Raw genomic sequence first — 20,268 nt, 5'->3', positions numbered from 1 at the left:
TATGCTAAGAAATCAACCTTTGCGTTTCGGATATGCTCGCCAACATCAGAGCCCACAGGGAATTCGGCCCATTTACATCTGTTTGCTTTGTCTTTCCCAGTCGTGCCATAATGTCTCCCGTTTCTGGACAGGAAATCCTATTACGAAAAATAACGTGTAAATAAGATTCTTCTATGCGCCAGCCGATTGAACACCACGCATTGTTTAAGTAATCTTGCCAAAGATAACGCGACGCTGCACGCAGTTGACGCTTTACTGCCACACTTGCGTGCATTCGTACAGGCTCCGGGTGACACACTTTCATAACGCAACCAGCACCACCAGTCAACTTGACTCCGGCGTCGCCTTGGCCTTGATCATAGTGTGGACGCTGGTATTCATCGCCATAATTCTTGGACCGCGCTCACTGAGGAAGGTGCGATTCCACAGAGCATACTCTTGCTTACGACATAGACGCCAAGTTCTGTTGCAAGTGTCCTTAGAAAGTTTGTGGAATGAAAGATGTGACCTAAAATTACAATAATCCACGGACTATGCTCCCCAATGGGCAGTCATTATATTCGGGGTGTCATTTGCAAGTTTCTTGACCAAAGATTTAAGCTAATAACATCATATTGGTGTCAACCGGCCTTCCTGTCAAATCTGAGCGCCAAGAGTGCAGAGTTAAAATCGTGATCTGTTCTTGAAAAAGTTAGTTATTGCTTAGTTCGATGACGTAGATGGGTGTACAGAAGCACTGGTGCGCAGCAGATTCTGATCTGTTGCTTAGTCAAATGCGTATAATAAACATTTTACTGATATGGCATGCGTTTTGCTGGGACAAAGTGAGAGAAATAATATAGGCATGTGGATAATATAGGTATGCAGGACCTTTGCGACTGAAAGCACATACGAGCAGCATAGATTACAACACAACGTTGATGTAGGTTTAGCATAGCAGTCACCGTTGTTTTTATTCGCCACGCAAAATTACGATAGCAATAAAAAAAACCAAGTGGGAGCCAAGCTTTGTTTTGGCTGCAATTGTACAATACCTGTGAGGGACAGAAAGCAATGTACTTTATGCTCACTATATATGTACAGAACGTTCCAAACAATTGTGCCACAGAAACAAAACGAAGCAAGCTAATATGCAATATTATTATCACTATAACACTTTCCATGACGCACTGCTGGTTCTCCGAAAGCATTGACCGGGAAAATTGCTAGCAAAGAAAGTTGCTTTCAACGGAACCGCAGCGTGTGGGAAAGTGTGCTTCTAATAATTAGCAGTCACCATTGGCTAGCGTTCTTCTAGTCATTACTCTATTTTTCACTTTGGTTTTCTTGTGAAAGGTTTTCTTGTGAAAGGCCCCATGCCTGGGTAACCGTATTCGATGCTCTACAGCTATGTTGCGTTGCTGATGCGCATGAGTAGGCGACGTGAATTTATTGTCCCAGCAGTCGCATTTTGATCGATGCGAAGATACTCGTACAATATTTCTTTAACTGGTGGAAAAGCCAACCATTACATAGCTTCGTGTAGCTAATTGTTCTGCATTTTGTCAAGTATTAGCATCTTTATAAAATCCATGGCGAAAAAAGTGTTCCCATCATCAACGTCCCGCCTGTTTTACCGGATCACGACGCCAGAAAACACGCTGATCTTCACGCATGTGCTGAAACCTCCACATGTGCCTGCATGACGCCAAAATGGCTCCGCATATTCACCTCCCACTACCCCGTACATTGTCTCATCGCATCGAGCTCTGACATGCTATAAATGCCTAGTCAATAAATAGGCCCTATTTTGCCAAGTGGCGTAGTATCAGCAGAATTATCCCACTAATTCAGAGTTGAAAGCAGCTACTATTTATTGTTTGCTCACAGACAAGCCTTATATGTTTGGAAGGGCCTAGGTGCATCCCGAATGAGGCTTTTACGATTTCTTGTACATGTGAGACTACCGCTCTAATTAAAGTCTGATCAAGGTAACTATGCGATTTCTTGCGGCAGCTATTCTCAAAGTACAATAATTTTCGTCTCAATACTTTACTTGATTTCGAAATTATTTAGATGGCCCAAATTTCTCTTGATCATGAACATACAACTCTCTGTGCTCGCAAAACACCTTCTAATGAAGCATACACAGCTCTCGCTAAGAAAAACTTACATCCGCAGTTTTGCGGACACTGACGAATACAGAGTGTTTGAAAATGAACTGGAGCAATGCATCATGGTGCGTGACGCATCAGATGTATAATGCTGGGAAACAGAACACATAAACGAAATCCTTTGCGTCGTCATGCCAGAAATATGCACAGTGTATGCAGTACAGGATGTAGGTGTTCCTAATTCCTCGATAGTTTCAGTATTTCCGCTGAAACAACTCTTGTAATGTAAGTGCCGGGTGAAGGTGTATCTTTTGAAGTGAGGAATTTATTCCATAAGGCTATGTGGACCAAAGTGCGTATAGCGCGTGTTCGCATCGACGGTGCGCAGGCGTCACTCGTGATGCTGGTGACTCGGCTTTGCATGCTTGCCTTGCTCTGCATTGCTTCCTGCACGCTGAGCGGCGCCAGACAAGGTATGCTTTCACTCCTGTGGCCGGACTTATCGAAGGCTTACTCCGCAAAGGTAAGGGGTTCGCACATAAAAAAAAAACACGTCACACGCCGTGTGACAGTGCGTTATCTTCGTTCTATCGGGTTTACAGGTTCTCTCGTAGAGCAACGTGTTGTTAGGCAGTTTAAGGATCATGAGCTCCATGCCAGACGTTGACTCGACACTGCTATTTAAGGGGCTGAGAATATGCTTATTCGCGTATCATGGATGCATGTTTGAACCCAAAGTGCAATAAAAGGCGTTGAAGTCTGTGGTAGTCATGGAAAAATGACTGCAGTAAAGATCCCTAAATCTGTGCCTAAAGAGGAATCAACCGAGATTACAAAAAGGCACCTATTTTTCACGTCAAAAAAGCTTAGACGTCGACAGATAACCGACAAAAAACAGGTGCACTAAGAATGCCAAATTCGGCCCGAAGTGCATATATTACCGACATGCTCTCTGTTTGAAATGGCAGCTGCACCTCCGACTCTTTGATAGAGTGCGTAGTGATCAAAAGTCCGCAAGAAAGTTCCATTCTACCTTTGCAGTCAATGGTGATACTCTGGAATGCATGAAGGCATGGGTGACTATCGTAATTATGCACGCAACATATGTGTCAGATTAACACGCGTGAGCAATGGAAACGTCGGCCGTAATTTACGAGTGGTGTGAGTAAATGAGGCATTTAAATATAGTTTGCAACAAACTTCACTTCAACTTGTGGCACTGACCTTATAGGTATTACAAAACGTGGCATGCACACATCCCGCTGGACATCTAGGGTCTCAATCCGAAGTTAGTTTTGACTGAGTGCTGCAATAAACAAAGCTCCTCTCATTTTATCTGTGGCATGTGTAAATAAGGCGCTCAGGAGAAGTTTGTAGCTAATTTTATTTATATACAAGAGGTCCTCAGTATAAAAAGTGGTGTGTATGTGTTCCACTCACAATAAATGTATTTTTTCTGAAGAGTGGTACTCATTTGCAGCAGTAAATTTCTAGGTTCACAATGAAAAGATATGTGTAACTACTACCCTTGTAGAACAGACCGAAACACGACGGACAACTGTGCACAGTGGAGCCTACGAAAAGTTCGAAAGAACTTCATCTTACATGCGTCGAACACAGCGCGTTTCTGTGTGGGCATGTTTTCGCACGTGCCTTCACAAGGACGAGCTTTGCAGACTAGGGGCCTGGTGACGTAAAACAATTACAGCCTGTTTTTATTCCAATCCCCTGATGTCAAGGGCACTAAACCTTAAAGCTATTCAAACTTTTCTATTCCAGTTCTGCAATCAGCCCTCCGCGAGGGGTCAAAAACTTTTTTGGAACACCCCGCTTCCCCTGTCTGTCACGCGACGTTACGAAAACGGCAATAGCACCGCATCTAATATGACGTGAACACACTGATTATTCATGATTGGAAAGAACAAAAGCAAAATACTTATTTATGATTCAACGCCTTTTCACAATTAGCGCTCGGCTACTCGTCAAAAGTTTTCGGCCGACACCCACTTCATCTGCCTGTCACGCGGCGTCAAGAAATCGCGAGAACTCACCACGTCAAAGTGATGTATATGCGCTAAGATGTATAAATGTGCCGAACAAAGCTGTATTTTTTTTCTGAATAGCCACAGGCTGCCCCGTTTTGAAATGAATAAAAGATGGCTTGCCGCCGATAGCTCAGGCACTGGCTATTCGCACCTGCAGGAAAGCATGGACCCACTTGTATAAGTAAAGATTTTTGCGTGGCCGTATAACGTTTTCGAGCACTTTCGGCACGTTTACAGCCTTGTTCTGCCAACTCTCCTTTGCTGACGATTCATTTTAGCGGCATTCTTAAACTTCCGTTGCATGCTGTCGCGATTTTCTACCAGTCACCGAGCTAAGTAAGGTAAAACGGACCAATCACAGACGCCGGCACCACCCTCTTCATCGGGTTATCGATCTTCCGTGCACTGTCTCGGCCATATCGAATGCCTCTCCACTTGAGCGTGCTTCTCGCCTCCTGGCAGCCACTTACAAACAAAAAAGCGCTCATTACAGGCAATGTTATTCGTATTTAAAACAAACAAAAGTGGCCTCCTATCAACCAGGAGAACGTTTGATTCACCTCTTCAGACAACCCTGCGGGCCATCGCCTCATGCTTGCATCGGCGGTTACGCATATTTGACGTCAGAAGATTGGAATAGAAACATATTGGAATAGTTTTACGTTATACACTCTTAAGCAAACTTACACCTTTTTGCCACACAACAATAATCGTCATCTGTCTTGTCCGCATTTCCTTTCTTTCGCGGCGAGCCGTGTACTAGTAATGAACGGCAGGCGCTTTATCAGCATAACATAGCATTCCTGACAGTCAAGTAGCGGGCGCAGCATTTTCAAGAAAGGAAAGACGAGCAAGGCAGACGATCATTATTGTTGTGGGGCAGAGGTACATCGCAAAGAGTGTAACTTTGCCTAAGAGTGTAGGCCCCAAATTTGCATAACCGCCGACGCAATCATCGGGCGCTGACCCGCAGTGTTGTCTTAGCAGTCCAATCAAACGCTCTCCTCGTTAAGAGGTCATTTTTGCTTAGTTTGAAAACGAATCACATCGCCTACATTGAGCGCCATTCCTATCTCATTGGCTGGCAAGAGGCGAGAAGCACGCTCAAGTGAAGAGAATTGCGATCGGCCAAGCCAGCGCAATTTAAATAGATAACTGGATGAGGAGGGTGGTGCCAGAGTCTGCGATTGACCCACTTCCCTTTTCTTAGCTTCCGGTGGCTGGAAGAAATGTGCGACGGAAGGTAAGAATTCTGCTAAAACGGACCCTCAGCAAAGAGTTGGCAGAGTGATGTCGTAAACCTACCACAAGGTCTCGATAACGTTATGCTGCCACCCAAAAAAGCTTTACTATATGCAAATAAATGTATCCATTCCGCCCTGTGCGAGCAGCCAGTGCCTTAGTGATCGGTGGGGTGCTATCTTCTATTCCTTGCGGAACGGGGCAATATCCGGCAATTCAGAAACAAATTCAGTTTTGTGTGGCATACTAACGCACCTTTAAGCCGTACACGTCACTTTCACTTTGACGTGGTGAGTCTTCGCTGTTTCCTGACGTCCAGTGAAAGAAAGGCGAAGTGGGCGCAACCCGAAAGCACTTGACCAATAGCAGAGGGTTAATGGCAAAAAGCGTCGATCAGAAACACTTTTATTTTGTTTGGTCTAATCATGTATGATCATTGTGTACACGTCATATAAGATGGACTGCTATTGCGGTTTTCCTCACGTCGCGCGACACGCACGTGAAGTGAGGGTACCCTGAAATGTTTTTAACCAATCGCGGAGAATTGATTGCAGAATTGCAGAAAACTTTCCAATATCTTTACGTTATAGCGCCCTAGACATCACTTCATGATAAAGAAATTGGGCCTTATTGTGGGCCAAATGTGTAAATATAAATGCAAGAAAGCGGAATAAGTTATCGTGCATCTTGCGAACAAATGTGTCCCAAACTTGGGAAGCGTTCCAAGGATGAAAAAAAAAATGTCCTAGCAGTTGCACACTTGTCGCTCTCTTAGTGACCCTTCCAAAGCAATTATCGCTTGAATTGTTGAAACGGTTAGGTCGACGGCAGCGCCAAATAAATTAGATAAATGCATCCCGTTACTGCTGATGAGCGTTCTTGTGCAATCATAAAGTGGGACGTATACATTTCACTCTTCTCTAAAGGGTTAAGTATACTTACCCCGCAGGGGCGTGTGCGTCAGCAGGCGTTTGGTGTGTTGCGACACCACGTACCCGAGCACACGAGGGTAGGACCCTCCCGCGTGTAGCCATGCGCGGCTTAGCCCTGTCTGGGAAAAAGGGGATCCTGGGGGTTGAGCCGATGCTGGGTGTTTGGACCTTTAAGGCCCCCCGGCGGAGGCAACACACCTCTTCGGCCTCGGCTTCACATAGACGGCACCCCCGGACTGACCCACCCGGGGGAAATCGGTAGTCGCCTCTTCCTGTCTCTCTCTCCTCAAACCTTCGTCTTTATCTCTCCCTTTTTCATCTTTCCTGTCTTCTTCTCTCTGCCATTTACTTCCTTTCTCCACGACGGCAAGGGTTAGCCTTGTGTATGTGCCCTCCCTTGCATATAATATATTAGGTGGCAGTGTACGGTTGGCGCCGGCAACCTTACCTGTTAAGTCCTGAAGCGTCCCCAAGTTGGGCTCCATGGTGGGTGGCCGCCATTGCTGCTGAAAACATACCAAATTACTATGGGAACACCCGCATTTCCCCGCCTACTTGATCGTCACCCTCAGAAGAGGGGACGCACCGAAGACTTAAGCACTTGTTTCAACCGCTCGAAAGAGACCTACCCAAAATACCACGTAGTACACAGTGAGAATCCTGAAAAACAAGCTAGATTTATTTCTCCATTCACAGTAGCAAAATCTTTGACCGAAGCCTTAGGGTCAGATTATAAGGTAACGAAAATGGCTAGCGGAGACCTTCTCCTTGAGATCCCTCAGAAACATCAGTGCGAGAAGCTTGGCAGTCTTGTGACATTTGGTAACATACCAATTTCCATTTCACAACACCGAACAATGAACAGCTCACGGGGAGTCGTATCAGAGGCAGACCTCCTAGACTTGACAGAAACTGAACTCCTGGAAGGGTGGAAAGAACAAAATGTTACTGATGCAAAACGTATTATAATTAGACGAGACAACAAGGAAATCCCCACTAAACATCTTATCCTAACATTTTCTTCCAGCGTACTGCCAGAAACAATCGAAACAGGATACATCAGGTTAAATGTTCGACCATTTATCCCCAACCCTAGACGGTGTTTCCAATGTCAGAGGTTCGGCCATGGCTCGCAGAGCTGCCGTGGTCAAACAACTTGTGCAAAGTGTGGAGTCCAGGGCCACCCCTCCGACAACTGCAGTGGCACACCTCACTGTGTGAACTGCAGTGGTGACCATCCAGCCTACTCACGCTCTTGTCCGAACTGGAAGAAAGAAAAAGATATAATCACACTTAAAGTCAAGGAAAATATTTAGTTTAAGGAAGCCCGTAAATGGTGCTCACCTTTCCACAACACACCTTATGCTGATGCGGCGCGCCGGGGGGCAGCGTCGCAGCGGCCAATGCCAAGTACCCAGCCCGCGTGCAGCGAGCAGGTACCTTTGCCTCCTGCCCCCAGGGTGGAAGTAGGTAAGCCTACTCCGTCCAACCAGCAACCAGGCCAGGCTACCCTTGGGTTGCCGGCCCCACAAGAGTTACCTGCGGCAACCTGCGCTACACGCAGCGATCCCGCAGTACCGATAGCGGCCACGAAGGTAGGCGCAGCCGAGGCTGCCTCGACCTCCCGGCCCCTCCCAGCGCTGGCAACAGCCGGCGCAGCCAAATTCTACAGGGAGCCCCATCGACCTCCGGGCTCGTGGGCGCAGGGGTCTCGCCTTCCGAGGTGAGGCTCTCTCGAAAAACTTCTTGCTATCAAGAGCGCGTGTCCGGCGCCTCACAAGAGGCAATGGACACAACACCTATCCCCACGGCGCACCAAGCGCCTAAGGGGCGGCGAGGCTCCCTCGAACGCTCCAAAAAAGGCAAAACCCCGGTTACAGGGCCTCGCAAGAGCTCTGTAATCTAATTCATCATTTCTGTTTCCGTATACACAGCACCAATTTACATTAAATATGGATACACAAATCATACAATGGAATGTCAGAGGTCTTCTGAGAAACTTTGATGATGTACAAGAACTCATCCATCAACACAATCCAAAAGTGCTGTGTTTACAGGAAACACGCCTAAAATCAAAACACACAAACTTTCTCCGACAGTATATAAGCTTTCGTAAAGATGGCGATGATGGTGTCGCATCATCGGGCGGCGTTGCTATTGTCATCCATAAAAGCGTTGCGTGTCAACATTTACAGCTACAAACGCCTCTTGAAGCAGTGGCGGTTCGAGCTGTTCCCCTAAACAGACTCATTACCATTTGTTCACTTTAAATACCCCCACATTACAATTTAAACAAGCATGAATTTCAGTCCTTTATAGACGAATTGCCTGAACCTTACGTTGTTCTTGGCGACTTCAATGCGCACAGTTGCCTGTGGGGCGACTCTCGTATAGATGGGCGAGGTCGTCTTGTTGAACAGTTCCTTTTCTCTTCTGGTGCGTGCCTTCTGAGTAAGAAGGAAGCCACATATTACTGTCTTGCAAACAAAACCTTCTCTTCAATTGATCTCCGCATAGTTTCTCCATCCATACTGCCCGAACTCGAATGGGAAGTTACAAACAATCCTCACGGGAGTGACCACTTCCCCATACTGATAAGAACATGTAAAGAAAACGAATATCCTCCACACGCTCCTAGGTGGAAGATAGACACAGCCGACTGGGAGAAATTTCGAACTCTCACCAGCATCTCATGGGCCGACATTCCTTCTTTAGAAATTGATGCTGCTGTGGATTATCTTACATCATTCATAATCGATGCCGCAGCAAAATGCATATCCGAAGTAAGTGGTCTGGCATGCAAACGACATGTACCGTGGTGGAACAGCGAATGTAGGATCGCCCGTAAGAATCAGAACAAGCCGTGGGGGTTGCTACGCGCTTCTCCCACAGCAGAGAATCTTATGAACTTTAATAAAGTGAAGTCCCAAGGCAGGCGAACCCGCCGACAGGCCAGAAGAGAAAGTTGGCACAAGTTTTTGTCGAGTATTAACTCGTTCAGAGATGAGGCCAAAGCCTGGAACAGGGTGAATAGGATTAGAGGGCGCCAAACATATTCACTCCCTCTGGTAAACACACAGGGCGATACACTGCAAGACCAGGCAGACTCACTTGGGGAGTATTTTGAGAACGTGTCAAGTTCAACAAATTATTCACTATCCTTCCTCAAATACAAACAAATAGAAGAACGTAAGCCTTTCAACAAAAAATGTCGTCGAAATCAACCATACAACCGTCCTTTTAGTATTGCAGAGTTTAGAGCTGCCTTGGGCGCATGCAAGAGCTCTGCACCGGGATCTGACAGAATCATGTATGAAATGCTGAAAAACTTACACAATGACACGCAAGTTACACTACTTACACTTTTCAACACTATCTGGGACGCAGGGTACCTTCCGACCACATGGAAAGAAGCCATTGTGGTCCCTGTTTTAAAACAAGGCAAAGATCCTTCCTCAGTGGCAAGCTACCGCGCGATAGCCCTCACAAGTTGCATGTGTAAGGTATTTGAAAAAAATGATAAATCGGCGCCTCATCGATTTTCTTGAACAGACCAAAATGCTTGATTCCTATCAGTATGGTTCTGAGAAGGGCGCTGCACAACCGACCGTCTTGTACGTATTGAAGGAAATATCCGGGACGCACTTATACATAAACAGTTCTTCTTATCGATATTTCTCGATATGGAAAAGGCGTATGACACAACGTGGCGATACGGGATCTTGCGAGAATTATCGGAAATAGGCATTCATGGTAATATGTTAAACGTAATAAAAAGCTACTTGTCCAATCGCACCTTCCGGGTAAAAGTTGGCAATGTGCTGTCACGTCCTTTTACACAAGAAACTGGTGTACCTCAGGGTGGCGTGCTCAGTTGCACACTTTTTATTGTTAAGATGACAACACTTCGTGCATCCTTACCACCGGCCATGTTGTATTCCATCTATGTGGACGACATTCAGATAGGTTTCAAATCCTGTAACCTCGCAGTGTGCGAGAGACAGGTACAGCATAGTTTGAACAAGGTGTCAGGGTGGGCAGAGAAAAATGGATTTAAAATCAATCCTCTTAAGAGTTCTTGTGTTTTGTTTACAAGAATGAGAGGCCTGGTCCCAGATCCTTCCTTAGAGCTGTGTGGACAACAGATACCTGTAAACAAAGAGCAGAAATTTCTAGGTGTTATACTTGACAATAGACTCACTTTCGTCCCACACATTAAACACCTCAAAGAAAGTGTCTGAAAACAATGAACCTAATGAAACTTCTATCCCAGACTACGTGGGGTAGTGACAGGAAGTGCCTAATGAATCTGTATAAGATCCTCATCCAGTCATGATTAGATTATGGTGCCGTGGTATATAACTCTGCCGCCCCAAGCGCGCTAAAGATGCTAGACCCGGTTCACCATCTAGGCATCCGTTTAGCCACGGGCGCTTTCAGAACAAGCCCGATTGAAAGCTTATATGCCGAATCGAATGAATGGTCTCTCCACCTACAGAGATCATACAACAGCTTTACATATTTGGTTAAAGTACGCTCTAATCCTGAACATCCATGTTTTGATACCGTTACCGATATGACGTGCGCTACACTTTTCAGCAACCGCCCCTCTATAAGCCTTTCTCGCTGCGTGTGAAAGAGCTTAGCGATGAAATGCATGTCCCACTCCTCGAGCATCGCTTAATCCACCTAACCAAGCTCTTACCTACTTGGGAGTGGCAGGTGATACAATGTGACATATCCTTTATAAAAGTTACAAAGCACACTCCTGAGGCAGAAATCCGGATGCATTTCCTAGAACTACAGTACAAGCACTCCTGCGCAGAGTTCTACACAGACACTTCGAAATCAAATGCCGGGGTATCCTATGCAGCCGTCGGCCCATCGCTTTCGGAATCCGATGTGCTGCATCCGGAAACAAGTATCTTTACGGTCGAGGCCTACGCATTACTCTCTGCTGTGAAGCATATAAGAAAATTAAAACTTCCAAAAGCAGCGATCTATACTGACTCTCTAAGCGTCGTGAAAGCCTTAATGTCACTCAGCAAACATAAAAATCCCGTGTTTAATGAACTATTTTCGGTCTTGTGCAAAGCGTACTCATCTAACCAGAATATCATAATATGCTGGGTCCCTGGCCATAGGGGAATCGAAGGTAACGTTCTGGCGGCCGAGATGGCCACGTCAACCACATTGCAAGCTGTTAACGCTACCGCTGCGGTGCCTGTCACAGATCTGAGGCCTTTCTTGCGAAGGAGTTTGCGAGACCACTGGCAACGCTTGTGGGACGCGGAAACGGATAATAAGCTCCACCTGATAAAACCACAGTTAGGATTCTGGCCCTCTACTACAAAATCGCGCCGAACAGATGTCCTATTCTGTCGTCTCAGAATCGGACACTGTTTGGCACTCATAATTTTCTACTCACCGGAAGTGAGCCTCCAACCTGTGGTAGATGCAGGGAGAGGCTGACCGTACTCCACGTCCTCCTGGAGTGTTGGAGTGTGGGGAAGCCGAATCTGAGAGAAAGAGTCATTTTTCATTAGCATACCGACAGCACATTCCTCTTCATCCTGCAATGCTTCTTGGTCCAGAACCGCTTTTTAATACAGACACAGTGCTAGGTTTTCTCAGAGATGTCTTACATGTTATTAGTCCAATGAATTCGTAGCGCCTCCTCTCTCGAGAGGATGCCACTGCGATAATTGTTTTGTATAGCACATGCCTCCAGGCCCTTGTGTTTCAAGGGCTCTAAGGAGGCAGTAGTGCTCTCGCATTTCTCATAATCTGATATATTTTACCTATTGTATCATTCTTTTTATATGCATCTAAATGTTCATAGTACAAGTCATACGTCATCGCCATAATTTTATCATACAGATTTTGCGCACTTTAGAGCGTATATTTTTAAGGCCTCTTTACAGCCACCTCACACAAACTTCATAGTAATCATAATTACACTGCAAACTCATTAGCACAGACATGGCGCTCTTTGGCCATACCTGGCCCTTGCGCCACAAAACCCCATACATCATCAATCATTAGCATGGCTCTCTTTGGCCACATCTGGCCCTTGCGCCATTAAACATCAAATATTCATTCATTCATAAGTATACATATGCAACACCCGCCGTGGTTGCTCAGTGGCTATGGTGTTGGGCTGCTGAGCACGAGGTCGCGGAATCGTATCCCGACCAAGGCGGCCGCATTCCGATGGAGGCAAAAACACCCGTGTATATAGATAGAGGTGAACGTTAAGGAACCCCAGGTGGTTGAAATTTCCAGAGTCCTGCACTGCTGCGTGCCTCATAATCAGAAAGTGGTTTTGGCAAGTAAAACCCCATGATTTATTTTTTAATACTCATGCAGCGCTAGAATTTACTTTGCACATAACAATATCTCCACCGACTTTGCATTGCGACGATAATGAAATCAGCAACAGAGCTCCGCATTGTGCAAGGTGGACAGCGCTCCCCCCATTGCAGTAACAACACCCTACTACGAGGGCACCTCGTCCTCATGTTTAAACAAGATAACACTCATATTGTCACGTAGTAGTGACGCCGAAGAACACAGTAGCAAAACTGTGAATGATAAAAGTAAGTTTTGTTGGGCAAAGATGTGCCCACAAAAACAGTCTACACTCAAAGCACAGGGGCAGCAGTGTACACAGTCGGCGATTGTCGAAATATATCTGCGGGTCATGCGCGTCAGCCTTTATACATGAGTCATAGAATGTTCCAGAGCAATCGGCGGTACCCGCTTGTTTTCCAGAATGTACTACACATTTCGCGTTGCGCATACAATCAGATTACACAAGGTCCGGTGACGACACACAGTGGAGAGAACCGTCGATATGATTCGAGAAACATCCAATACACGTAGGCGCGTCCAGTACCAAGCGATAATGCTCAACATTTCTTAGCCAGTAAAAAGTGGTCACCGGTGAAAGATAAACAAGTACACGTGTCATTATTACTCTATGCAGCTAAAGAATAATAACATGCAAACGTCAGAATAGCTGCCAGCAGTTTCTTATCTGTTCGCGCGCTTTACCGTATGTGCGTAAGTGGCAAATGGTTTGTATTTTCTGTCTATATATATTTTTTAATCGTGCACGTAATTTTTGGTGGTGGCCGATTCGTGATGGCGGTGTACACTAGAGTTCTGAAAAGAAAAAAAACAAAGCTATTAGAGTGCTTTCATGATCACCATGGTGAACATTTTGGAGATGTGCTATTTATTGCTTATAATGATATGTATTGTTTTTGGCTTCACCAAGTGCACTATGGCTAAAGCATCAGTACCGGCTGCCTTGACTTCTTGAGGTGGCAATACTTTACAGATGCAGATTACAGATATCGTTTGGTATTAGGGGTCGCACGTTACTCTTTTAAATGTTGGACAAGCCTAAGGAAGGCGTACTAAACAATTGGTCTTGTCATAGCTACGATATCATGCTACTAAGTGTAACCTATCAACGCTAACTTTGTATTTTTTGTGGCATTTCTGTTGACACAAATCTCGAATAGTAGTGCCTAGGCGAGCAAAATTCCCAGGAATATTGAGTATTTGAGTAATCACGTACGAGAAACGAAGTGTGATTCGCTTTCTATGGGCAATGGGCGAACGCCCATTGAAATTCACAGGGAATTACAGATCCCGTATGGGAAAAGGTGTCCCGCGTTGAGAAGTGTGAGGAGGTGGTGTTGTGAGTTCACAAAAGGCGGTGAATAATTGCAGGACAATGAGCATTCGGTGAGGCCGTGTGCTTCGCTTACAGGCCACAAGTGCACCTCAAATTTAGCGCTGAGATGAGACAAATGTCTGATATGCTGTGGGGACTATGTGGAAAAATAGTGTAAGCCATGTAGAATAGTACGTAGCACGTATGTTTGCAATCACCTGTATGTACCCTATTGGCTAATAAAAAAATTGGGGTCAATACTTTCTGATAAGCCCTCGTTGCTTAAAAAAAGGTTCCTGAGCCTTGCAGGAGATGCATTCTGCTCACTGGTTCCTGGGATAAATTTCGGTTTAGGCTGCAATGAAAGGTGCTAGGTTATGCACATAACTTTATTTGCGTAGTTGAAAGCTAGCTACCTGCAAACGTATTTCTTCCTTGGTCGACGCGTTGAAGCACAACAATACATATTTCTTCCTGTTAACAGCGCAAAACGTAGACGGGACTCGAGACAAGAAAACGACACAACAAGCGCTGACTTTCAACCAAGTTTATTTGAAATGAACGTGGTTTCGCAAGGCTTTGCCCATACGTGTCACAGACACGTATTGCACATCATGTGAAACACGCAGTTATTTGCTGTAAATATCAACAATCCTTGAGCAAATGTGGCACTACGCATGACTGAGAAACGTTTGAGACATAAAAAGCTACTGCAACTACCCCCTAACTGCGCACTACGTGCAAAATCAAATCATACGGGATAATGCATTCCATATTTTCATGTGATCGATGCCGATTGAGGTTTTACTTCATGTCGCAACTATATCTTCTTTCCTCGTCGCACGTGGCAGACGTGGATATCGGCATCTCGGCACATGTTCTACAGTGTCGGCCTGGCCCTTGGCACGACCACCTTCTTCGCCAGTCACAACAAATTTGAATGGCCAATCCTCGGGTGAGCAGAGTCCAGCATATAGCGTGCATCATTTTGTCGGAATGCACTGACTCGGTGCTAGGTGCCGGAGTCTTCGCTGTGGTCGGTTTCTTCAAAGCCATAATACAGGCAGTTGGGATCTCTTATCTAAAAAAAAAATACTAAAGCTTCCTGTTTTGCTTTCGTTATAACCCTTGAAGTTAAACAAAAGCCGTCATCATCACTATTATTTGACAAAGACGTGGTAGCAAATGATTATTTTCGGGTCCATTTATGTCTCTATATCTCATAGCGGCTTTAAGAGTGGAGTACTTTTGCAGAAGCAATAAAAAAAAAACAGGCAAGTACATCAATATTTTCTTGCCTCGTAATAGGTCCTAATCAATTCATTCGTGTAGTTTATTTTTTTAATGAAAGCATGAGTCATAATATATGCGACTTGCGCACGATCATTGTAAGTCTTCAGGACAAGCTGTGGCCTTTGAAGCTTCCCTAAGTGCCATTAACAATAGATGCAATATGATGTTCTTAAAACAGTTATGCCTGATTATGTACAGTCGGAGTGGACAAGAGCATCTGTTTTATGTTACATATAAATGTTTAGGAGCGTGCGCACGCCCAAATTTATCAACAGCTACCATGGCAAGGCATGTAATTCAAGCTTTCCAAGAGTGGCTCAAGAGCGACACAAACTTCTCTTGAAACAAAAATGGGAAGGCACATATTAAAAGAACACCAAAAGCAAATATTAGGCCAAGCTGTAGTGATATATTAGTGCTCGAGAATCTCTAAACTGTTAATATCATCCCGAACAGAGCTTTAATAATTGAGAAATTTAGGTAAATACAGGATAAGCTTTAAAGCTCCCCCGGGACACTCTAGGACTTGCCCGATGACGAAAGCACTCCTCGGTTAAATTTTGTCACTAGTACTCAACCATTCGTTGCAAAAACCATCCTTGTATTGAATTATCAGGCGAATTAAAATTCCACTTGTGTAGTTTTATTTCATGTTTTAGAAAAAAAACTCATTGAATTTACCATTGACGACTACGCGGGCGGTCGAAAGGTTTGATTTTCGCTCGACTCCACGCCACCCGCACTTTCGCCACACTTTCATTTGTTTCGTTATCTCGTAAAACTGCACAGGTTTTGCTGGCTCGCGAAACTGGCACAAACTGCAAGTAGCAGACAATTCAACTTCCATGCGATGTCGCGCTATGCCCGAATGGTCTACGCCACTTCACCAAAAAGCAGCTACAGCGGCGAATACACCAGTACGTCTTGGATCTGTAGAGCCGTCTGCCGGGCAGGTTTTACTCACCGACCACAGCAAAGGGAGTTGATGGCCTATACAACGTCACCACCCCCCAATTGTGTGGCTGGAGACTTGAATTTCGAAAAAGGCATTCAGACCCTTCAGATGCAATTATGATGTAAAGTAAATCTTTTCTCGGCGCGAAACAAGCGTTGCGGGGTTTCTGGAATTGTATTTAAACAGTCCATGTCGACTTAGTATTTCCCTTTAGTGTCCCTTTAGGTGAGCGATGATTCCTTTCATGTAACTGAAACCACTGCAAAAGTGAATCACGATGCATATACTTCTATATTAGTACACCACGCCACACGAAATTTAAAACATCCTTTCCCTCCCTCACAGAGAGAGAGAGAGAAGTTAACTTTATTACATGCGCATTAATGCTTGAGACCCTGGCAGAGGAGCTAGCGTGGAGGCAACGCGGCCCCTTCGCGGTTAGCCCACTCTGCCAGCATGACTCGGCATTTTCGGTCATCAGAATAGATCGTACGCTCCCAGGACTCGAGCGTGGGAGCTTGCCGAAGAATCGATCTTAGTTGGAGGGTTGGATGGGCACCCCCAAAGTATGTGATCTTGGTCTGCTGTTAGTGCTTCGTAGTGCCTGCAGTAAGGTTTAAACCCTTGCTTTAAAATTTCGGCCAACCTTTTGGGGCTTAGCACAGATCGAGTCTATACTCGCCGTAGAATCGTGGCCTGCTCCCGGGAGAGAATCGTGCTGGGGAACGGATACGTCGATATTTAACTTAAGTAAACTGAAGCTATTGAACCTATCCTTTCCGTAGCCGCCTTATGGCATCGGGTCCATCCAATTATATAGTGTGATTTGTATTGCTGACGTGTCCTTGAAGTCCTTTATATCGTGGTTATTTTTATTTCGCCTCCTGTCGAGGCCAGCGAGACCTGAAGTACCGTAAACATCAATTGCAGTCATCATCAATTGCAGTCGCTGCTTGTGCTCGCTCAAACGGCGTCAAATGAAACATAACAGGCCAGGGAAACTAAGACTTCTATAGGTGACTTCCCATCTACCAATATGCGTGCTATCATTTTCATTTTTTTCATAATGTGATCTGTGATCATAAATATGCAGCTTCAAAACAGAGAGATGAACATGACAGAGGTAATGAATGAAACCGTGACTACGCTGGCTTCAAAGGAGCAGTTGAAGAGGTAACGCTAAGAGATAAGCTCTCCGAATTAACAAAGGACCTAATAAGGAAACGACAAAACATGAAAGTATCCAATTCAGGAGATCGTATAGAATTCGCTGAACTTTCAAAACTGATCCATAAGGAGAAATTAGGGGATATTCAAAATTATAATATGAGAAAGACTGTGGAAGCAGCAAAAAATGGACGTAGCATGAAATCAGTGAAAGGAATGCTTGGCATCTGACAAGCCAACATGTATGCACGGAAAGATAAGCAGGGTAATATGATCACAATTGAGAAGATATAGTAAAGAAGCAGCGGAAGTGTTTTATACTGACCTTACCAGTACCCAGACCAGCCGCGCTACCTTCATTCCAAGTAGTACTGAACAGGATACCGAGGCTTCTTCTGTAACTAACACTGAAGTTAGAAGGGCCTTGCAAGACATGACCCGAGAAAAAGCGGCAGGAGAAGATAGAATAAGGGTCAAGTTAATCAAAGATGGAGGAGATATAATGCTTAAAAAGCTTGTGGCCATTTATAATTAATGTTTCACAAATTCAAGTGTGCAAGACAACTGGAAGAATTCCAATATGATACTAATACACAAAAAGGCAGACGTTAAAAAATTGAATAATTATAGGCCCGTTAGCTTATATCCAGTGTTAAATAAAATATTTACCAAGATATTCTCCAATAGAATATCTCAGCTACTTAGAAGAAGGATACTGGTCCGGGCTAGTTAGTTACAATTCATAATCAGTGTTACTTGCACACCACTTGGAACGGGGACACAAGCGCAAACTTTCAACGGGTTTTCATGGCAGGAGGCAAAGTGATTTATATACATACATGAATGTGACGTAACATGAAACAAATAATGAAATATGCATGTTCAATCAACAAGACAGACTTGTGCACGTGCATCCGCAAGAGCGAGATAAATTCTAAATAATACTTGTTATACCCAAGGCAGACATGTCTTGGATATCATATCTATCGCTCCAATTTCGCAAAATCCGGCACCGTTGAGCCTCTATTGCATGGCGTCCCATATTTGGCACGTACCGGTTACCATTTCTTTTTCGCGTGTGTGAGATTCCCAGATGAGCATGTGATACCGTCAGAGTAATTCTCATAGTTATGCAAACTTATTATGGGCAAGTGCTGCCATCTCTTGAGCAATACGCGAAACAAAGGTGAAGGAGATTTTGGGCAGCGACGTGAAACTTGGAGGGGGCAAACACGAGCAATGTTTTTTTTTCTGTGAAAATTTCCACCATGGTAACAGAAAAATTATTTTCGCATATTTTTTGGTATCACCAATTCAAGCCAGTTATTAGTTTTCTCAATTTCGTCTGCAACTACTGCAGAGAACCGGGAATCGGTGTGTGCCATATTTGGCACAGTATGAACTTGAAGGACAAAATATTGTAACGTGCTGCCATCTGTTCAATAGCCTGAAGCTGCAGGTCACTCTATCACAAGATGGAATTTTGTCGATCGGTACGGTGAGGGCGAATCGTCTACAAACTGCCTCCTGAAAAGCGAAAGGGAACTGAAATGTAAAGGACGTGGTGCTTCAGAGACACTCACAAGCGCTATAGATGACGTGGACTTATCGTGTGTGCGGTGGTACGATAGCCGCGCCGTGACATTTCTGTCGAGCTTTGTTGGGAGAGATCCAGTCCAAAAGACTAAGCGCTGGTTTACTTCCGCCAAGGAGTTTCGCGAAATTGATTGCCCCAGCATAGTAAAGGTCCACAACAGGCATATGTGCGGGGTCGACCCGCTGGACTCACTGCTTGGACTTCACCGCATGCATATCAGGTGGAAGAAATGGCACTTTCGAGTTTTGACGCATATGCTAGTCTTATCGGTAGTAGCAGCATCGCTATTGTACAGGAGGGTGCAGGAGCAGCTTGGGAAGAAACAAGTACTACCGCTGGCTCAATTCAAAGCAGAAATTACAGACTGCCTTACCTCGCATAACAAGTGCCTACCCAACAAGCGTCCAGGTAGGCCTTCTAGTCAAGAGATCAAATTCCAAGTTCAAGTAAAAAAAATTGGACGACGCTTAAGCTTTGCCTTCAAGAGTGGAACGCGATAGCGTTATCGCACCCCGTTCGCACCGCCTACTCAAACGCACTACGCCAGCCAAACGTCGCGATCGGCACAGATAGCCGGGCCCCGACGCGCCATGAAGGCGGACGCGATCATGGGGCGAGTGGCGCGCCACGTGTCGGGGCAGCGCCGTACTTGCGAGGAGGGGGTCTTCTGTGTTTGCCGCAAGGTGGCTCTGCGTGTGCGCAGAGCGAAGATGAAATGTAGCGTAAACGTACTTCGCTACTCGTGAAACTGCAACTTCTGTAAGTTACATGGTCATAATTACCGATATACACCGCAGTATAACTTTCTACGGCATGTTTCTAAGGCAACACCGCATTCACTAGAGGCGATTTTGTCCCGCTTTGAAGGAACGATCTCGTGGCTGAGGGGTAGCGTCTCCGTCTCACACTCCGGAGACCCTGGTTCAATTCCCACCAGCCCATCTTGCAAGATGTTTTTATTTATGAAGTGCCCTCTCGGATTTATCGCCCACGGCCAACGCCGCTGACGCAGACACCGACGCCGACGACACCGGCTTTTCTGCTACACGGGCTCCTTAACGATGTCACGTTAAAAGCACAGGGACAAGTGGCCGCAATGTTACCCAAAGACCACCGATCTTACCAGGTCGGCCACTGGCCCGAATTTTGATGAGAAGAAACAAAGATGTAAGCGGCCATCTTGCGCAAACAAGGCGTCGGTAAGATAGAGCAAGTTGAACATTCATCTGTGCCTGTACCTAGCAAACAACAGTTTCA

Source organism: Dermacentor andersoni, chromosome 2 (assembly GCF_023375885.2).
Source record: "Dermacentor andersoni chromosome 2, qqDerAnde1_hic_scaffold, whole genome shotgun sequence".
NCBI lineage: Eukaryota > Metazoa > Arthropoda > Arachnida > Ixodida > Ixodidae > Dermacentor > Dermacentor andersoni.
The sequence above is the reverse complement of the archived record's forward strand: the minus strand, read 5'-3'. Positions refer to the sequence as shown.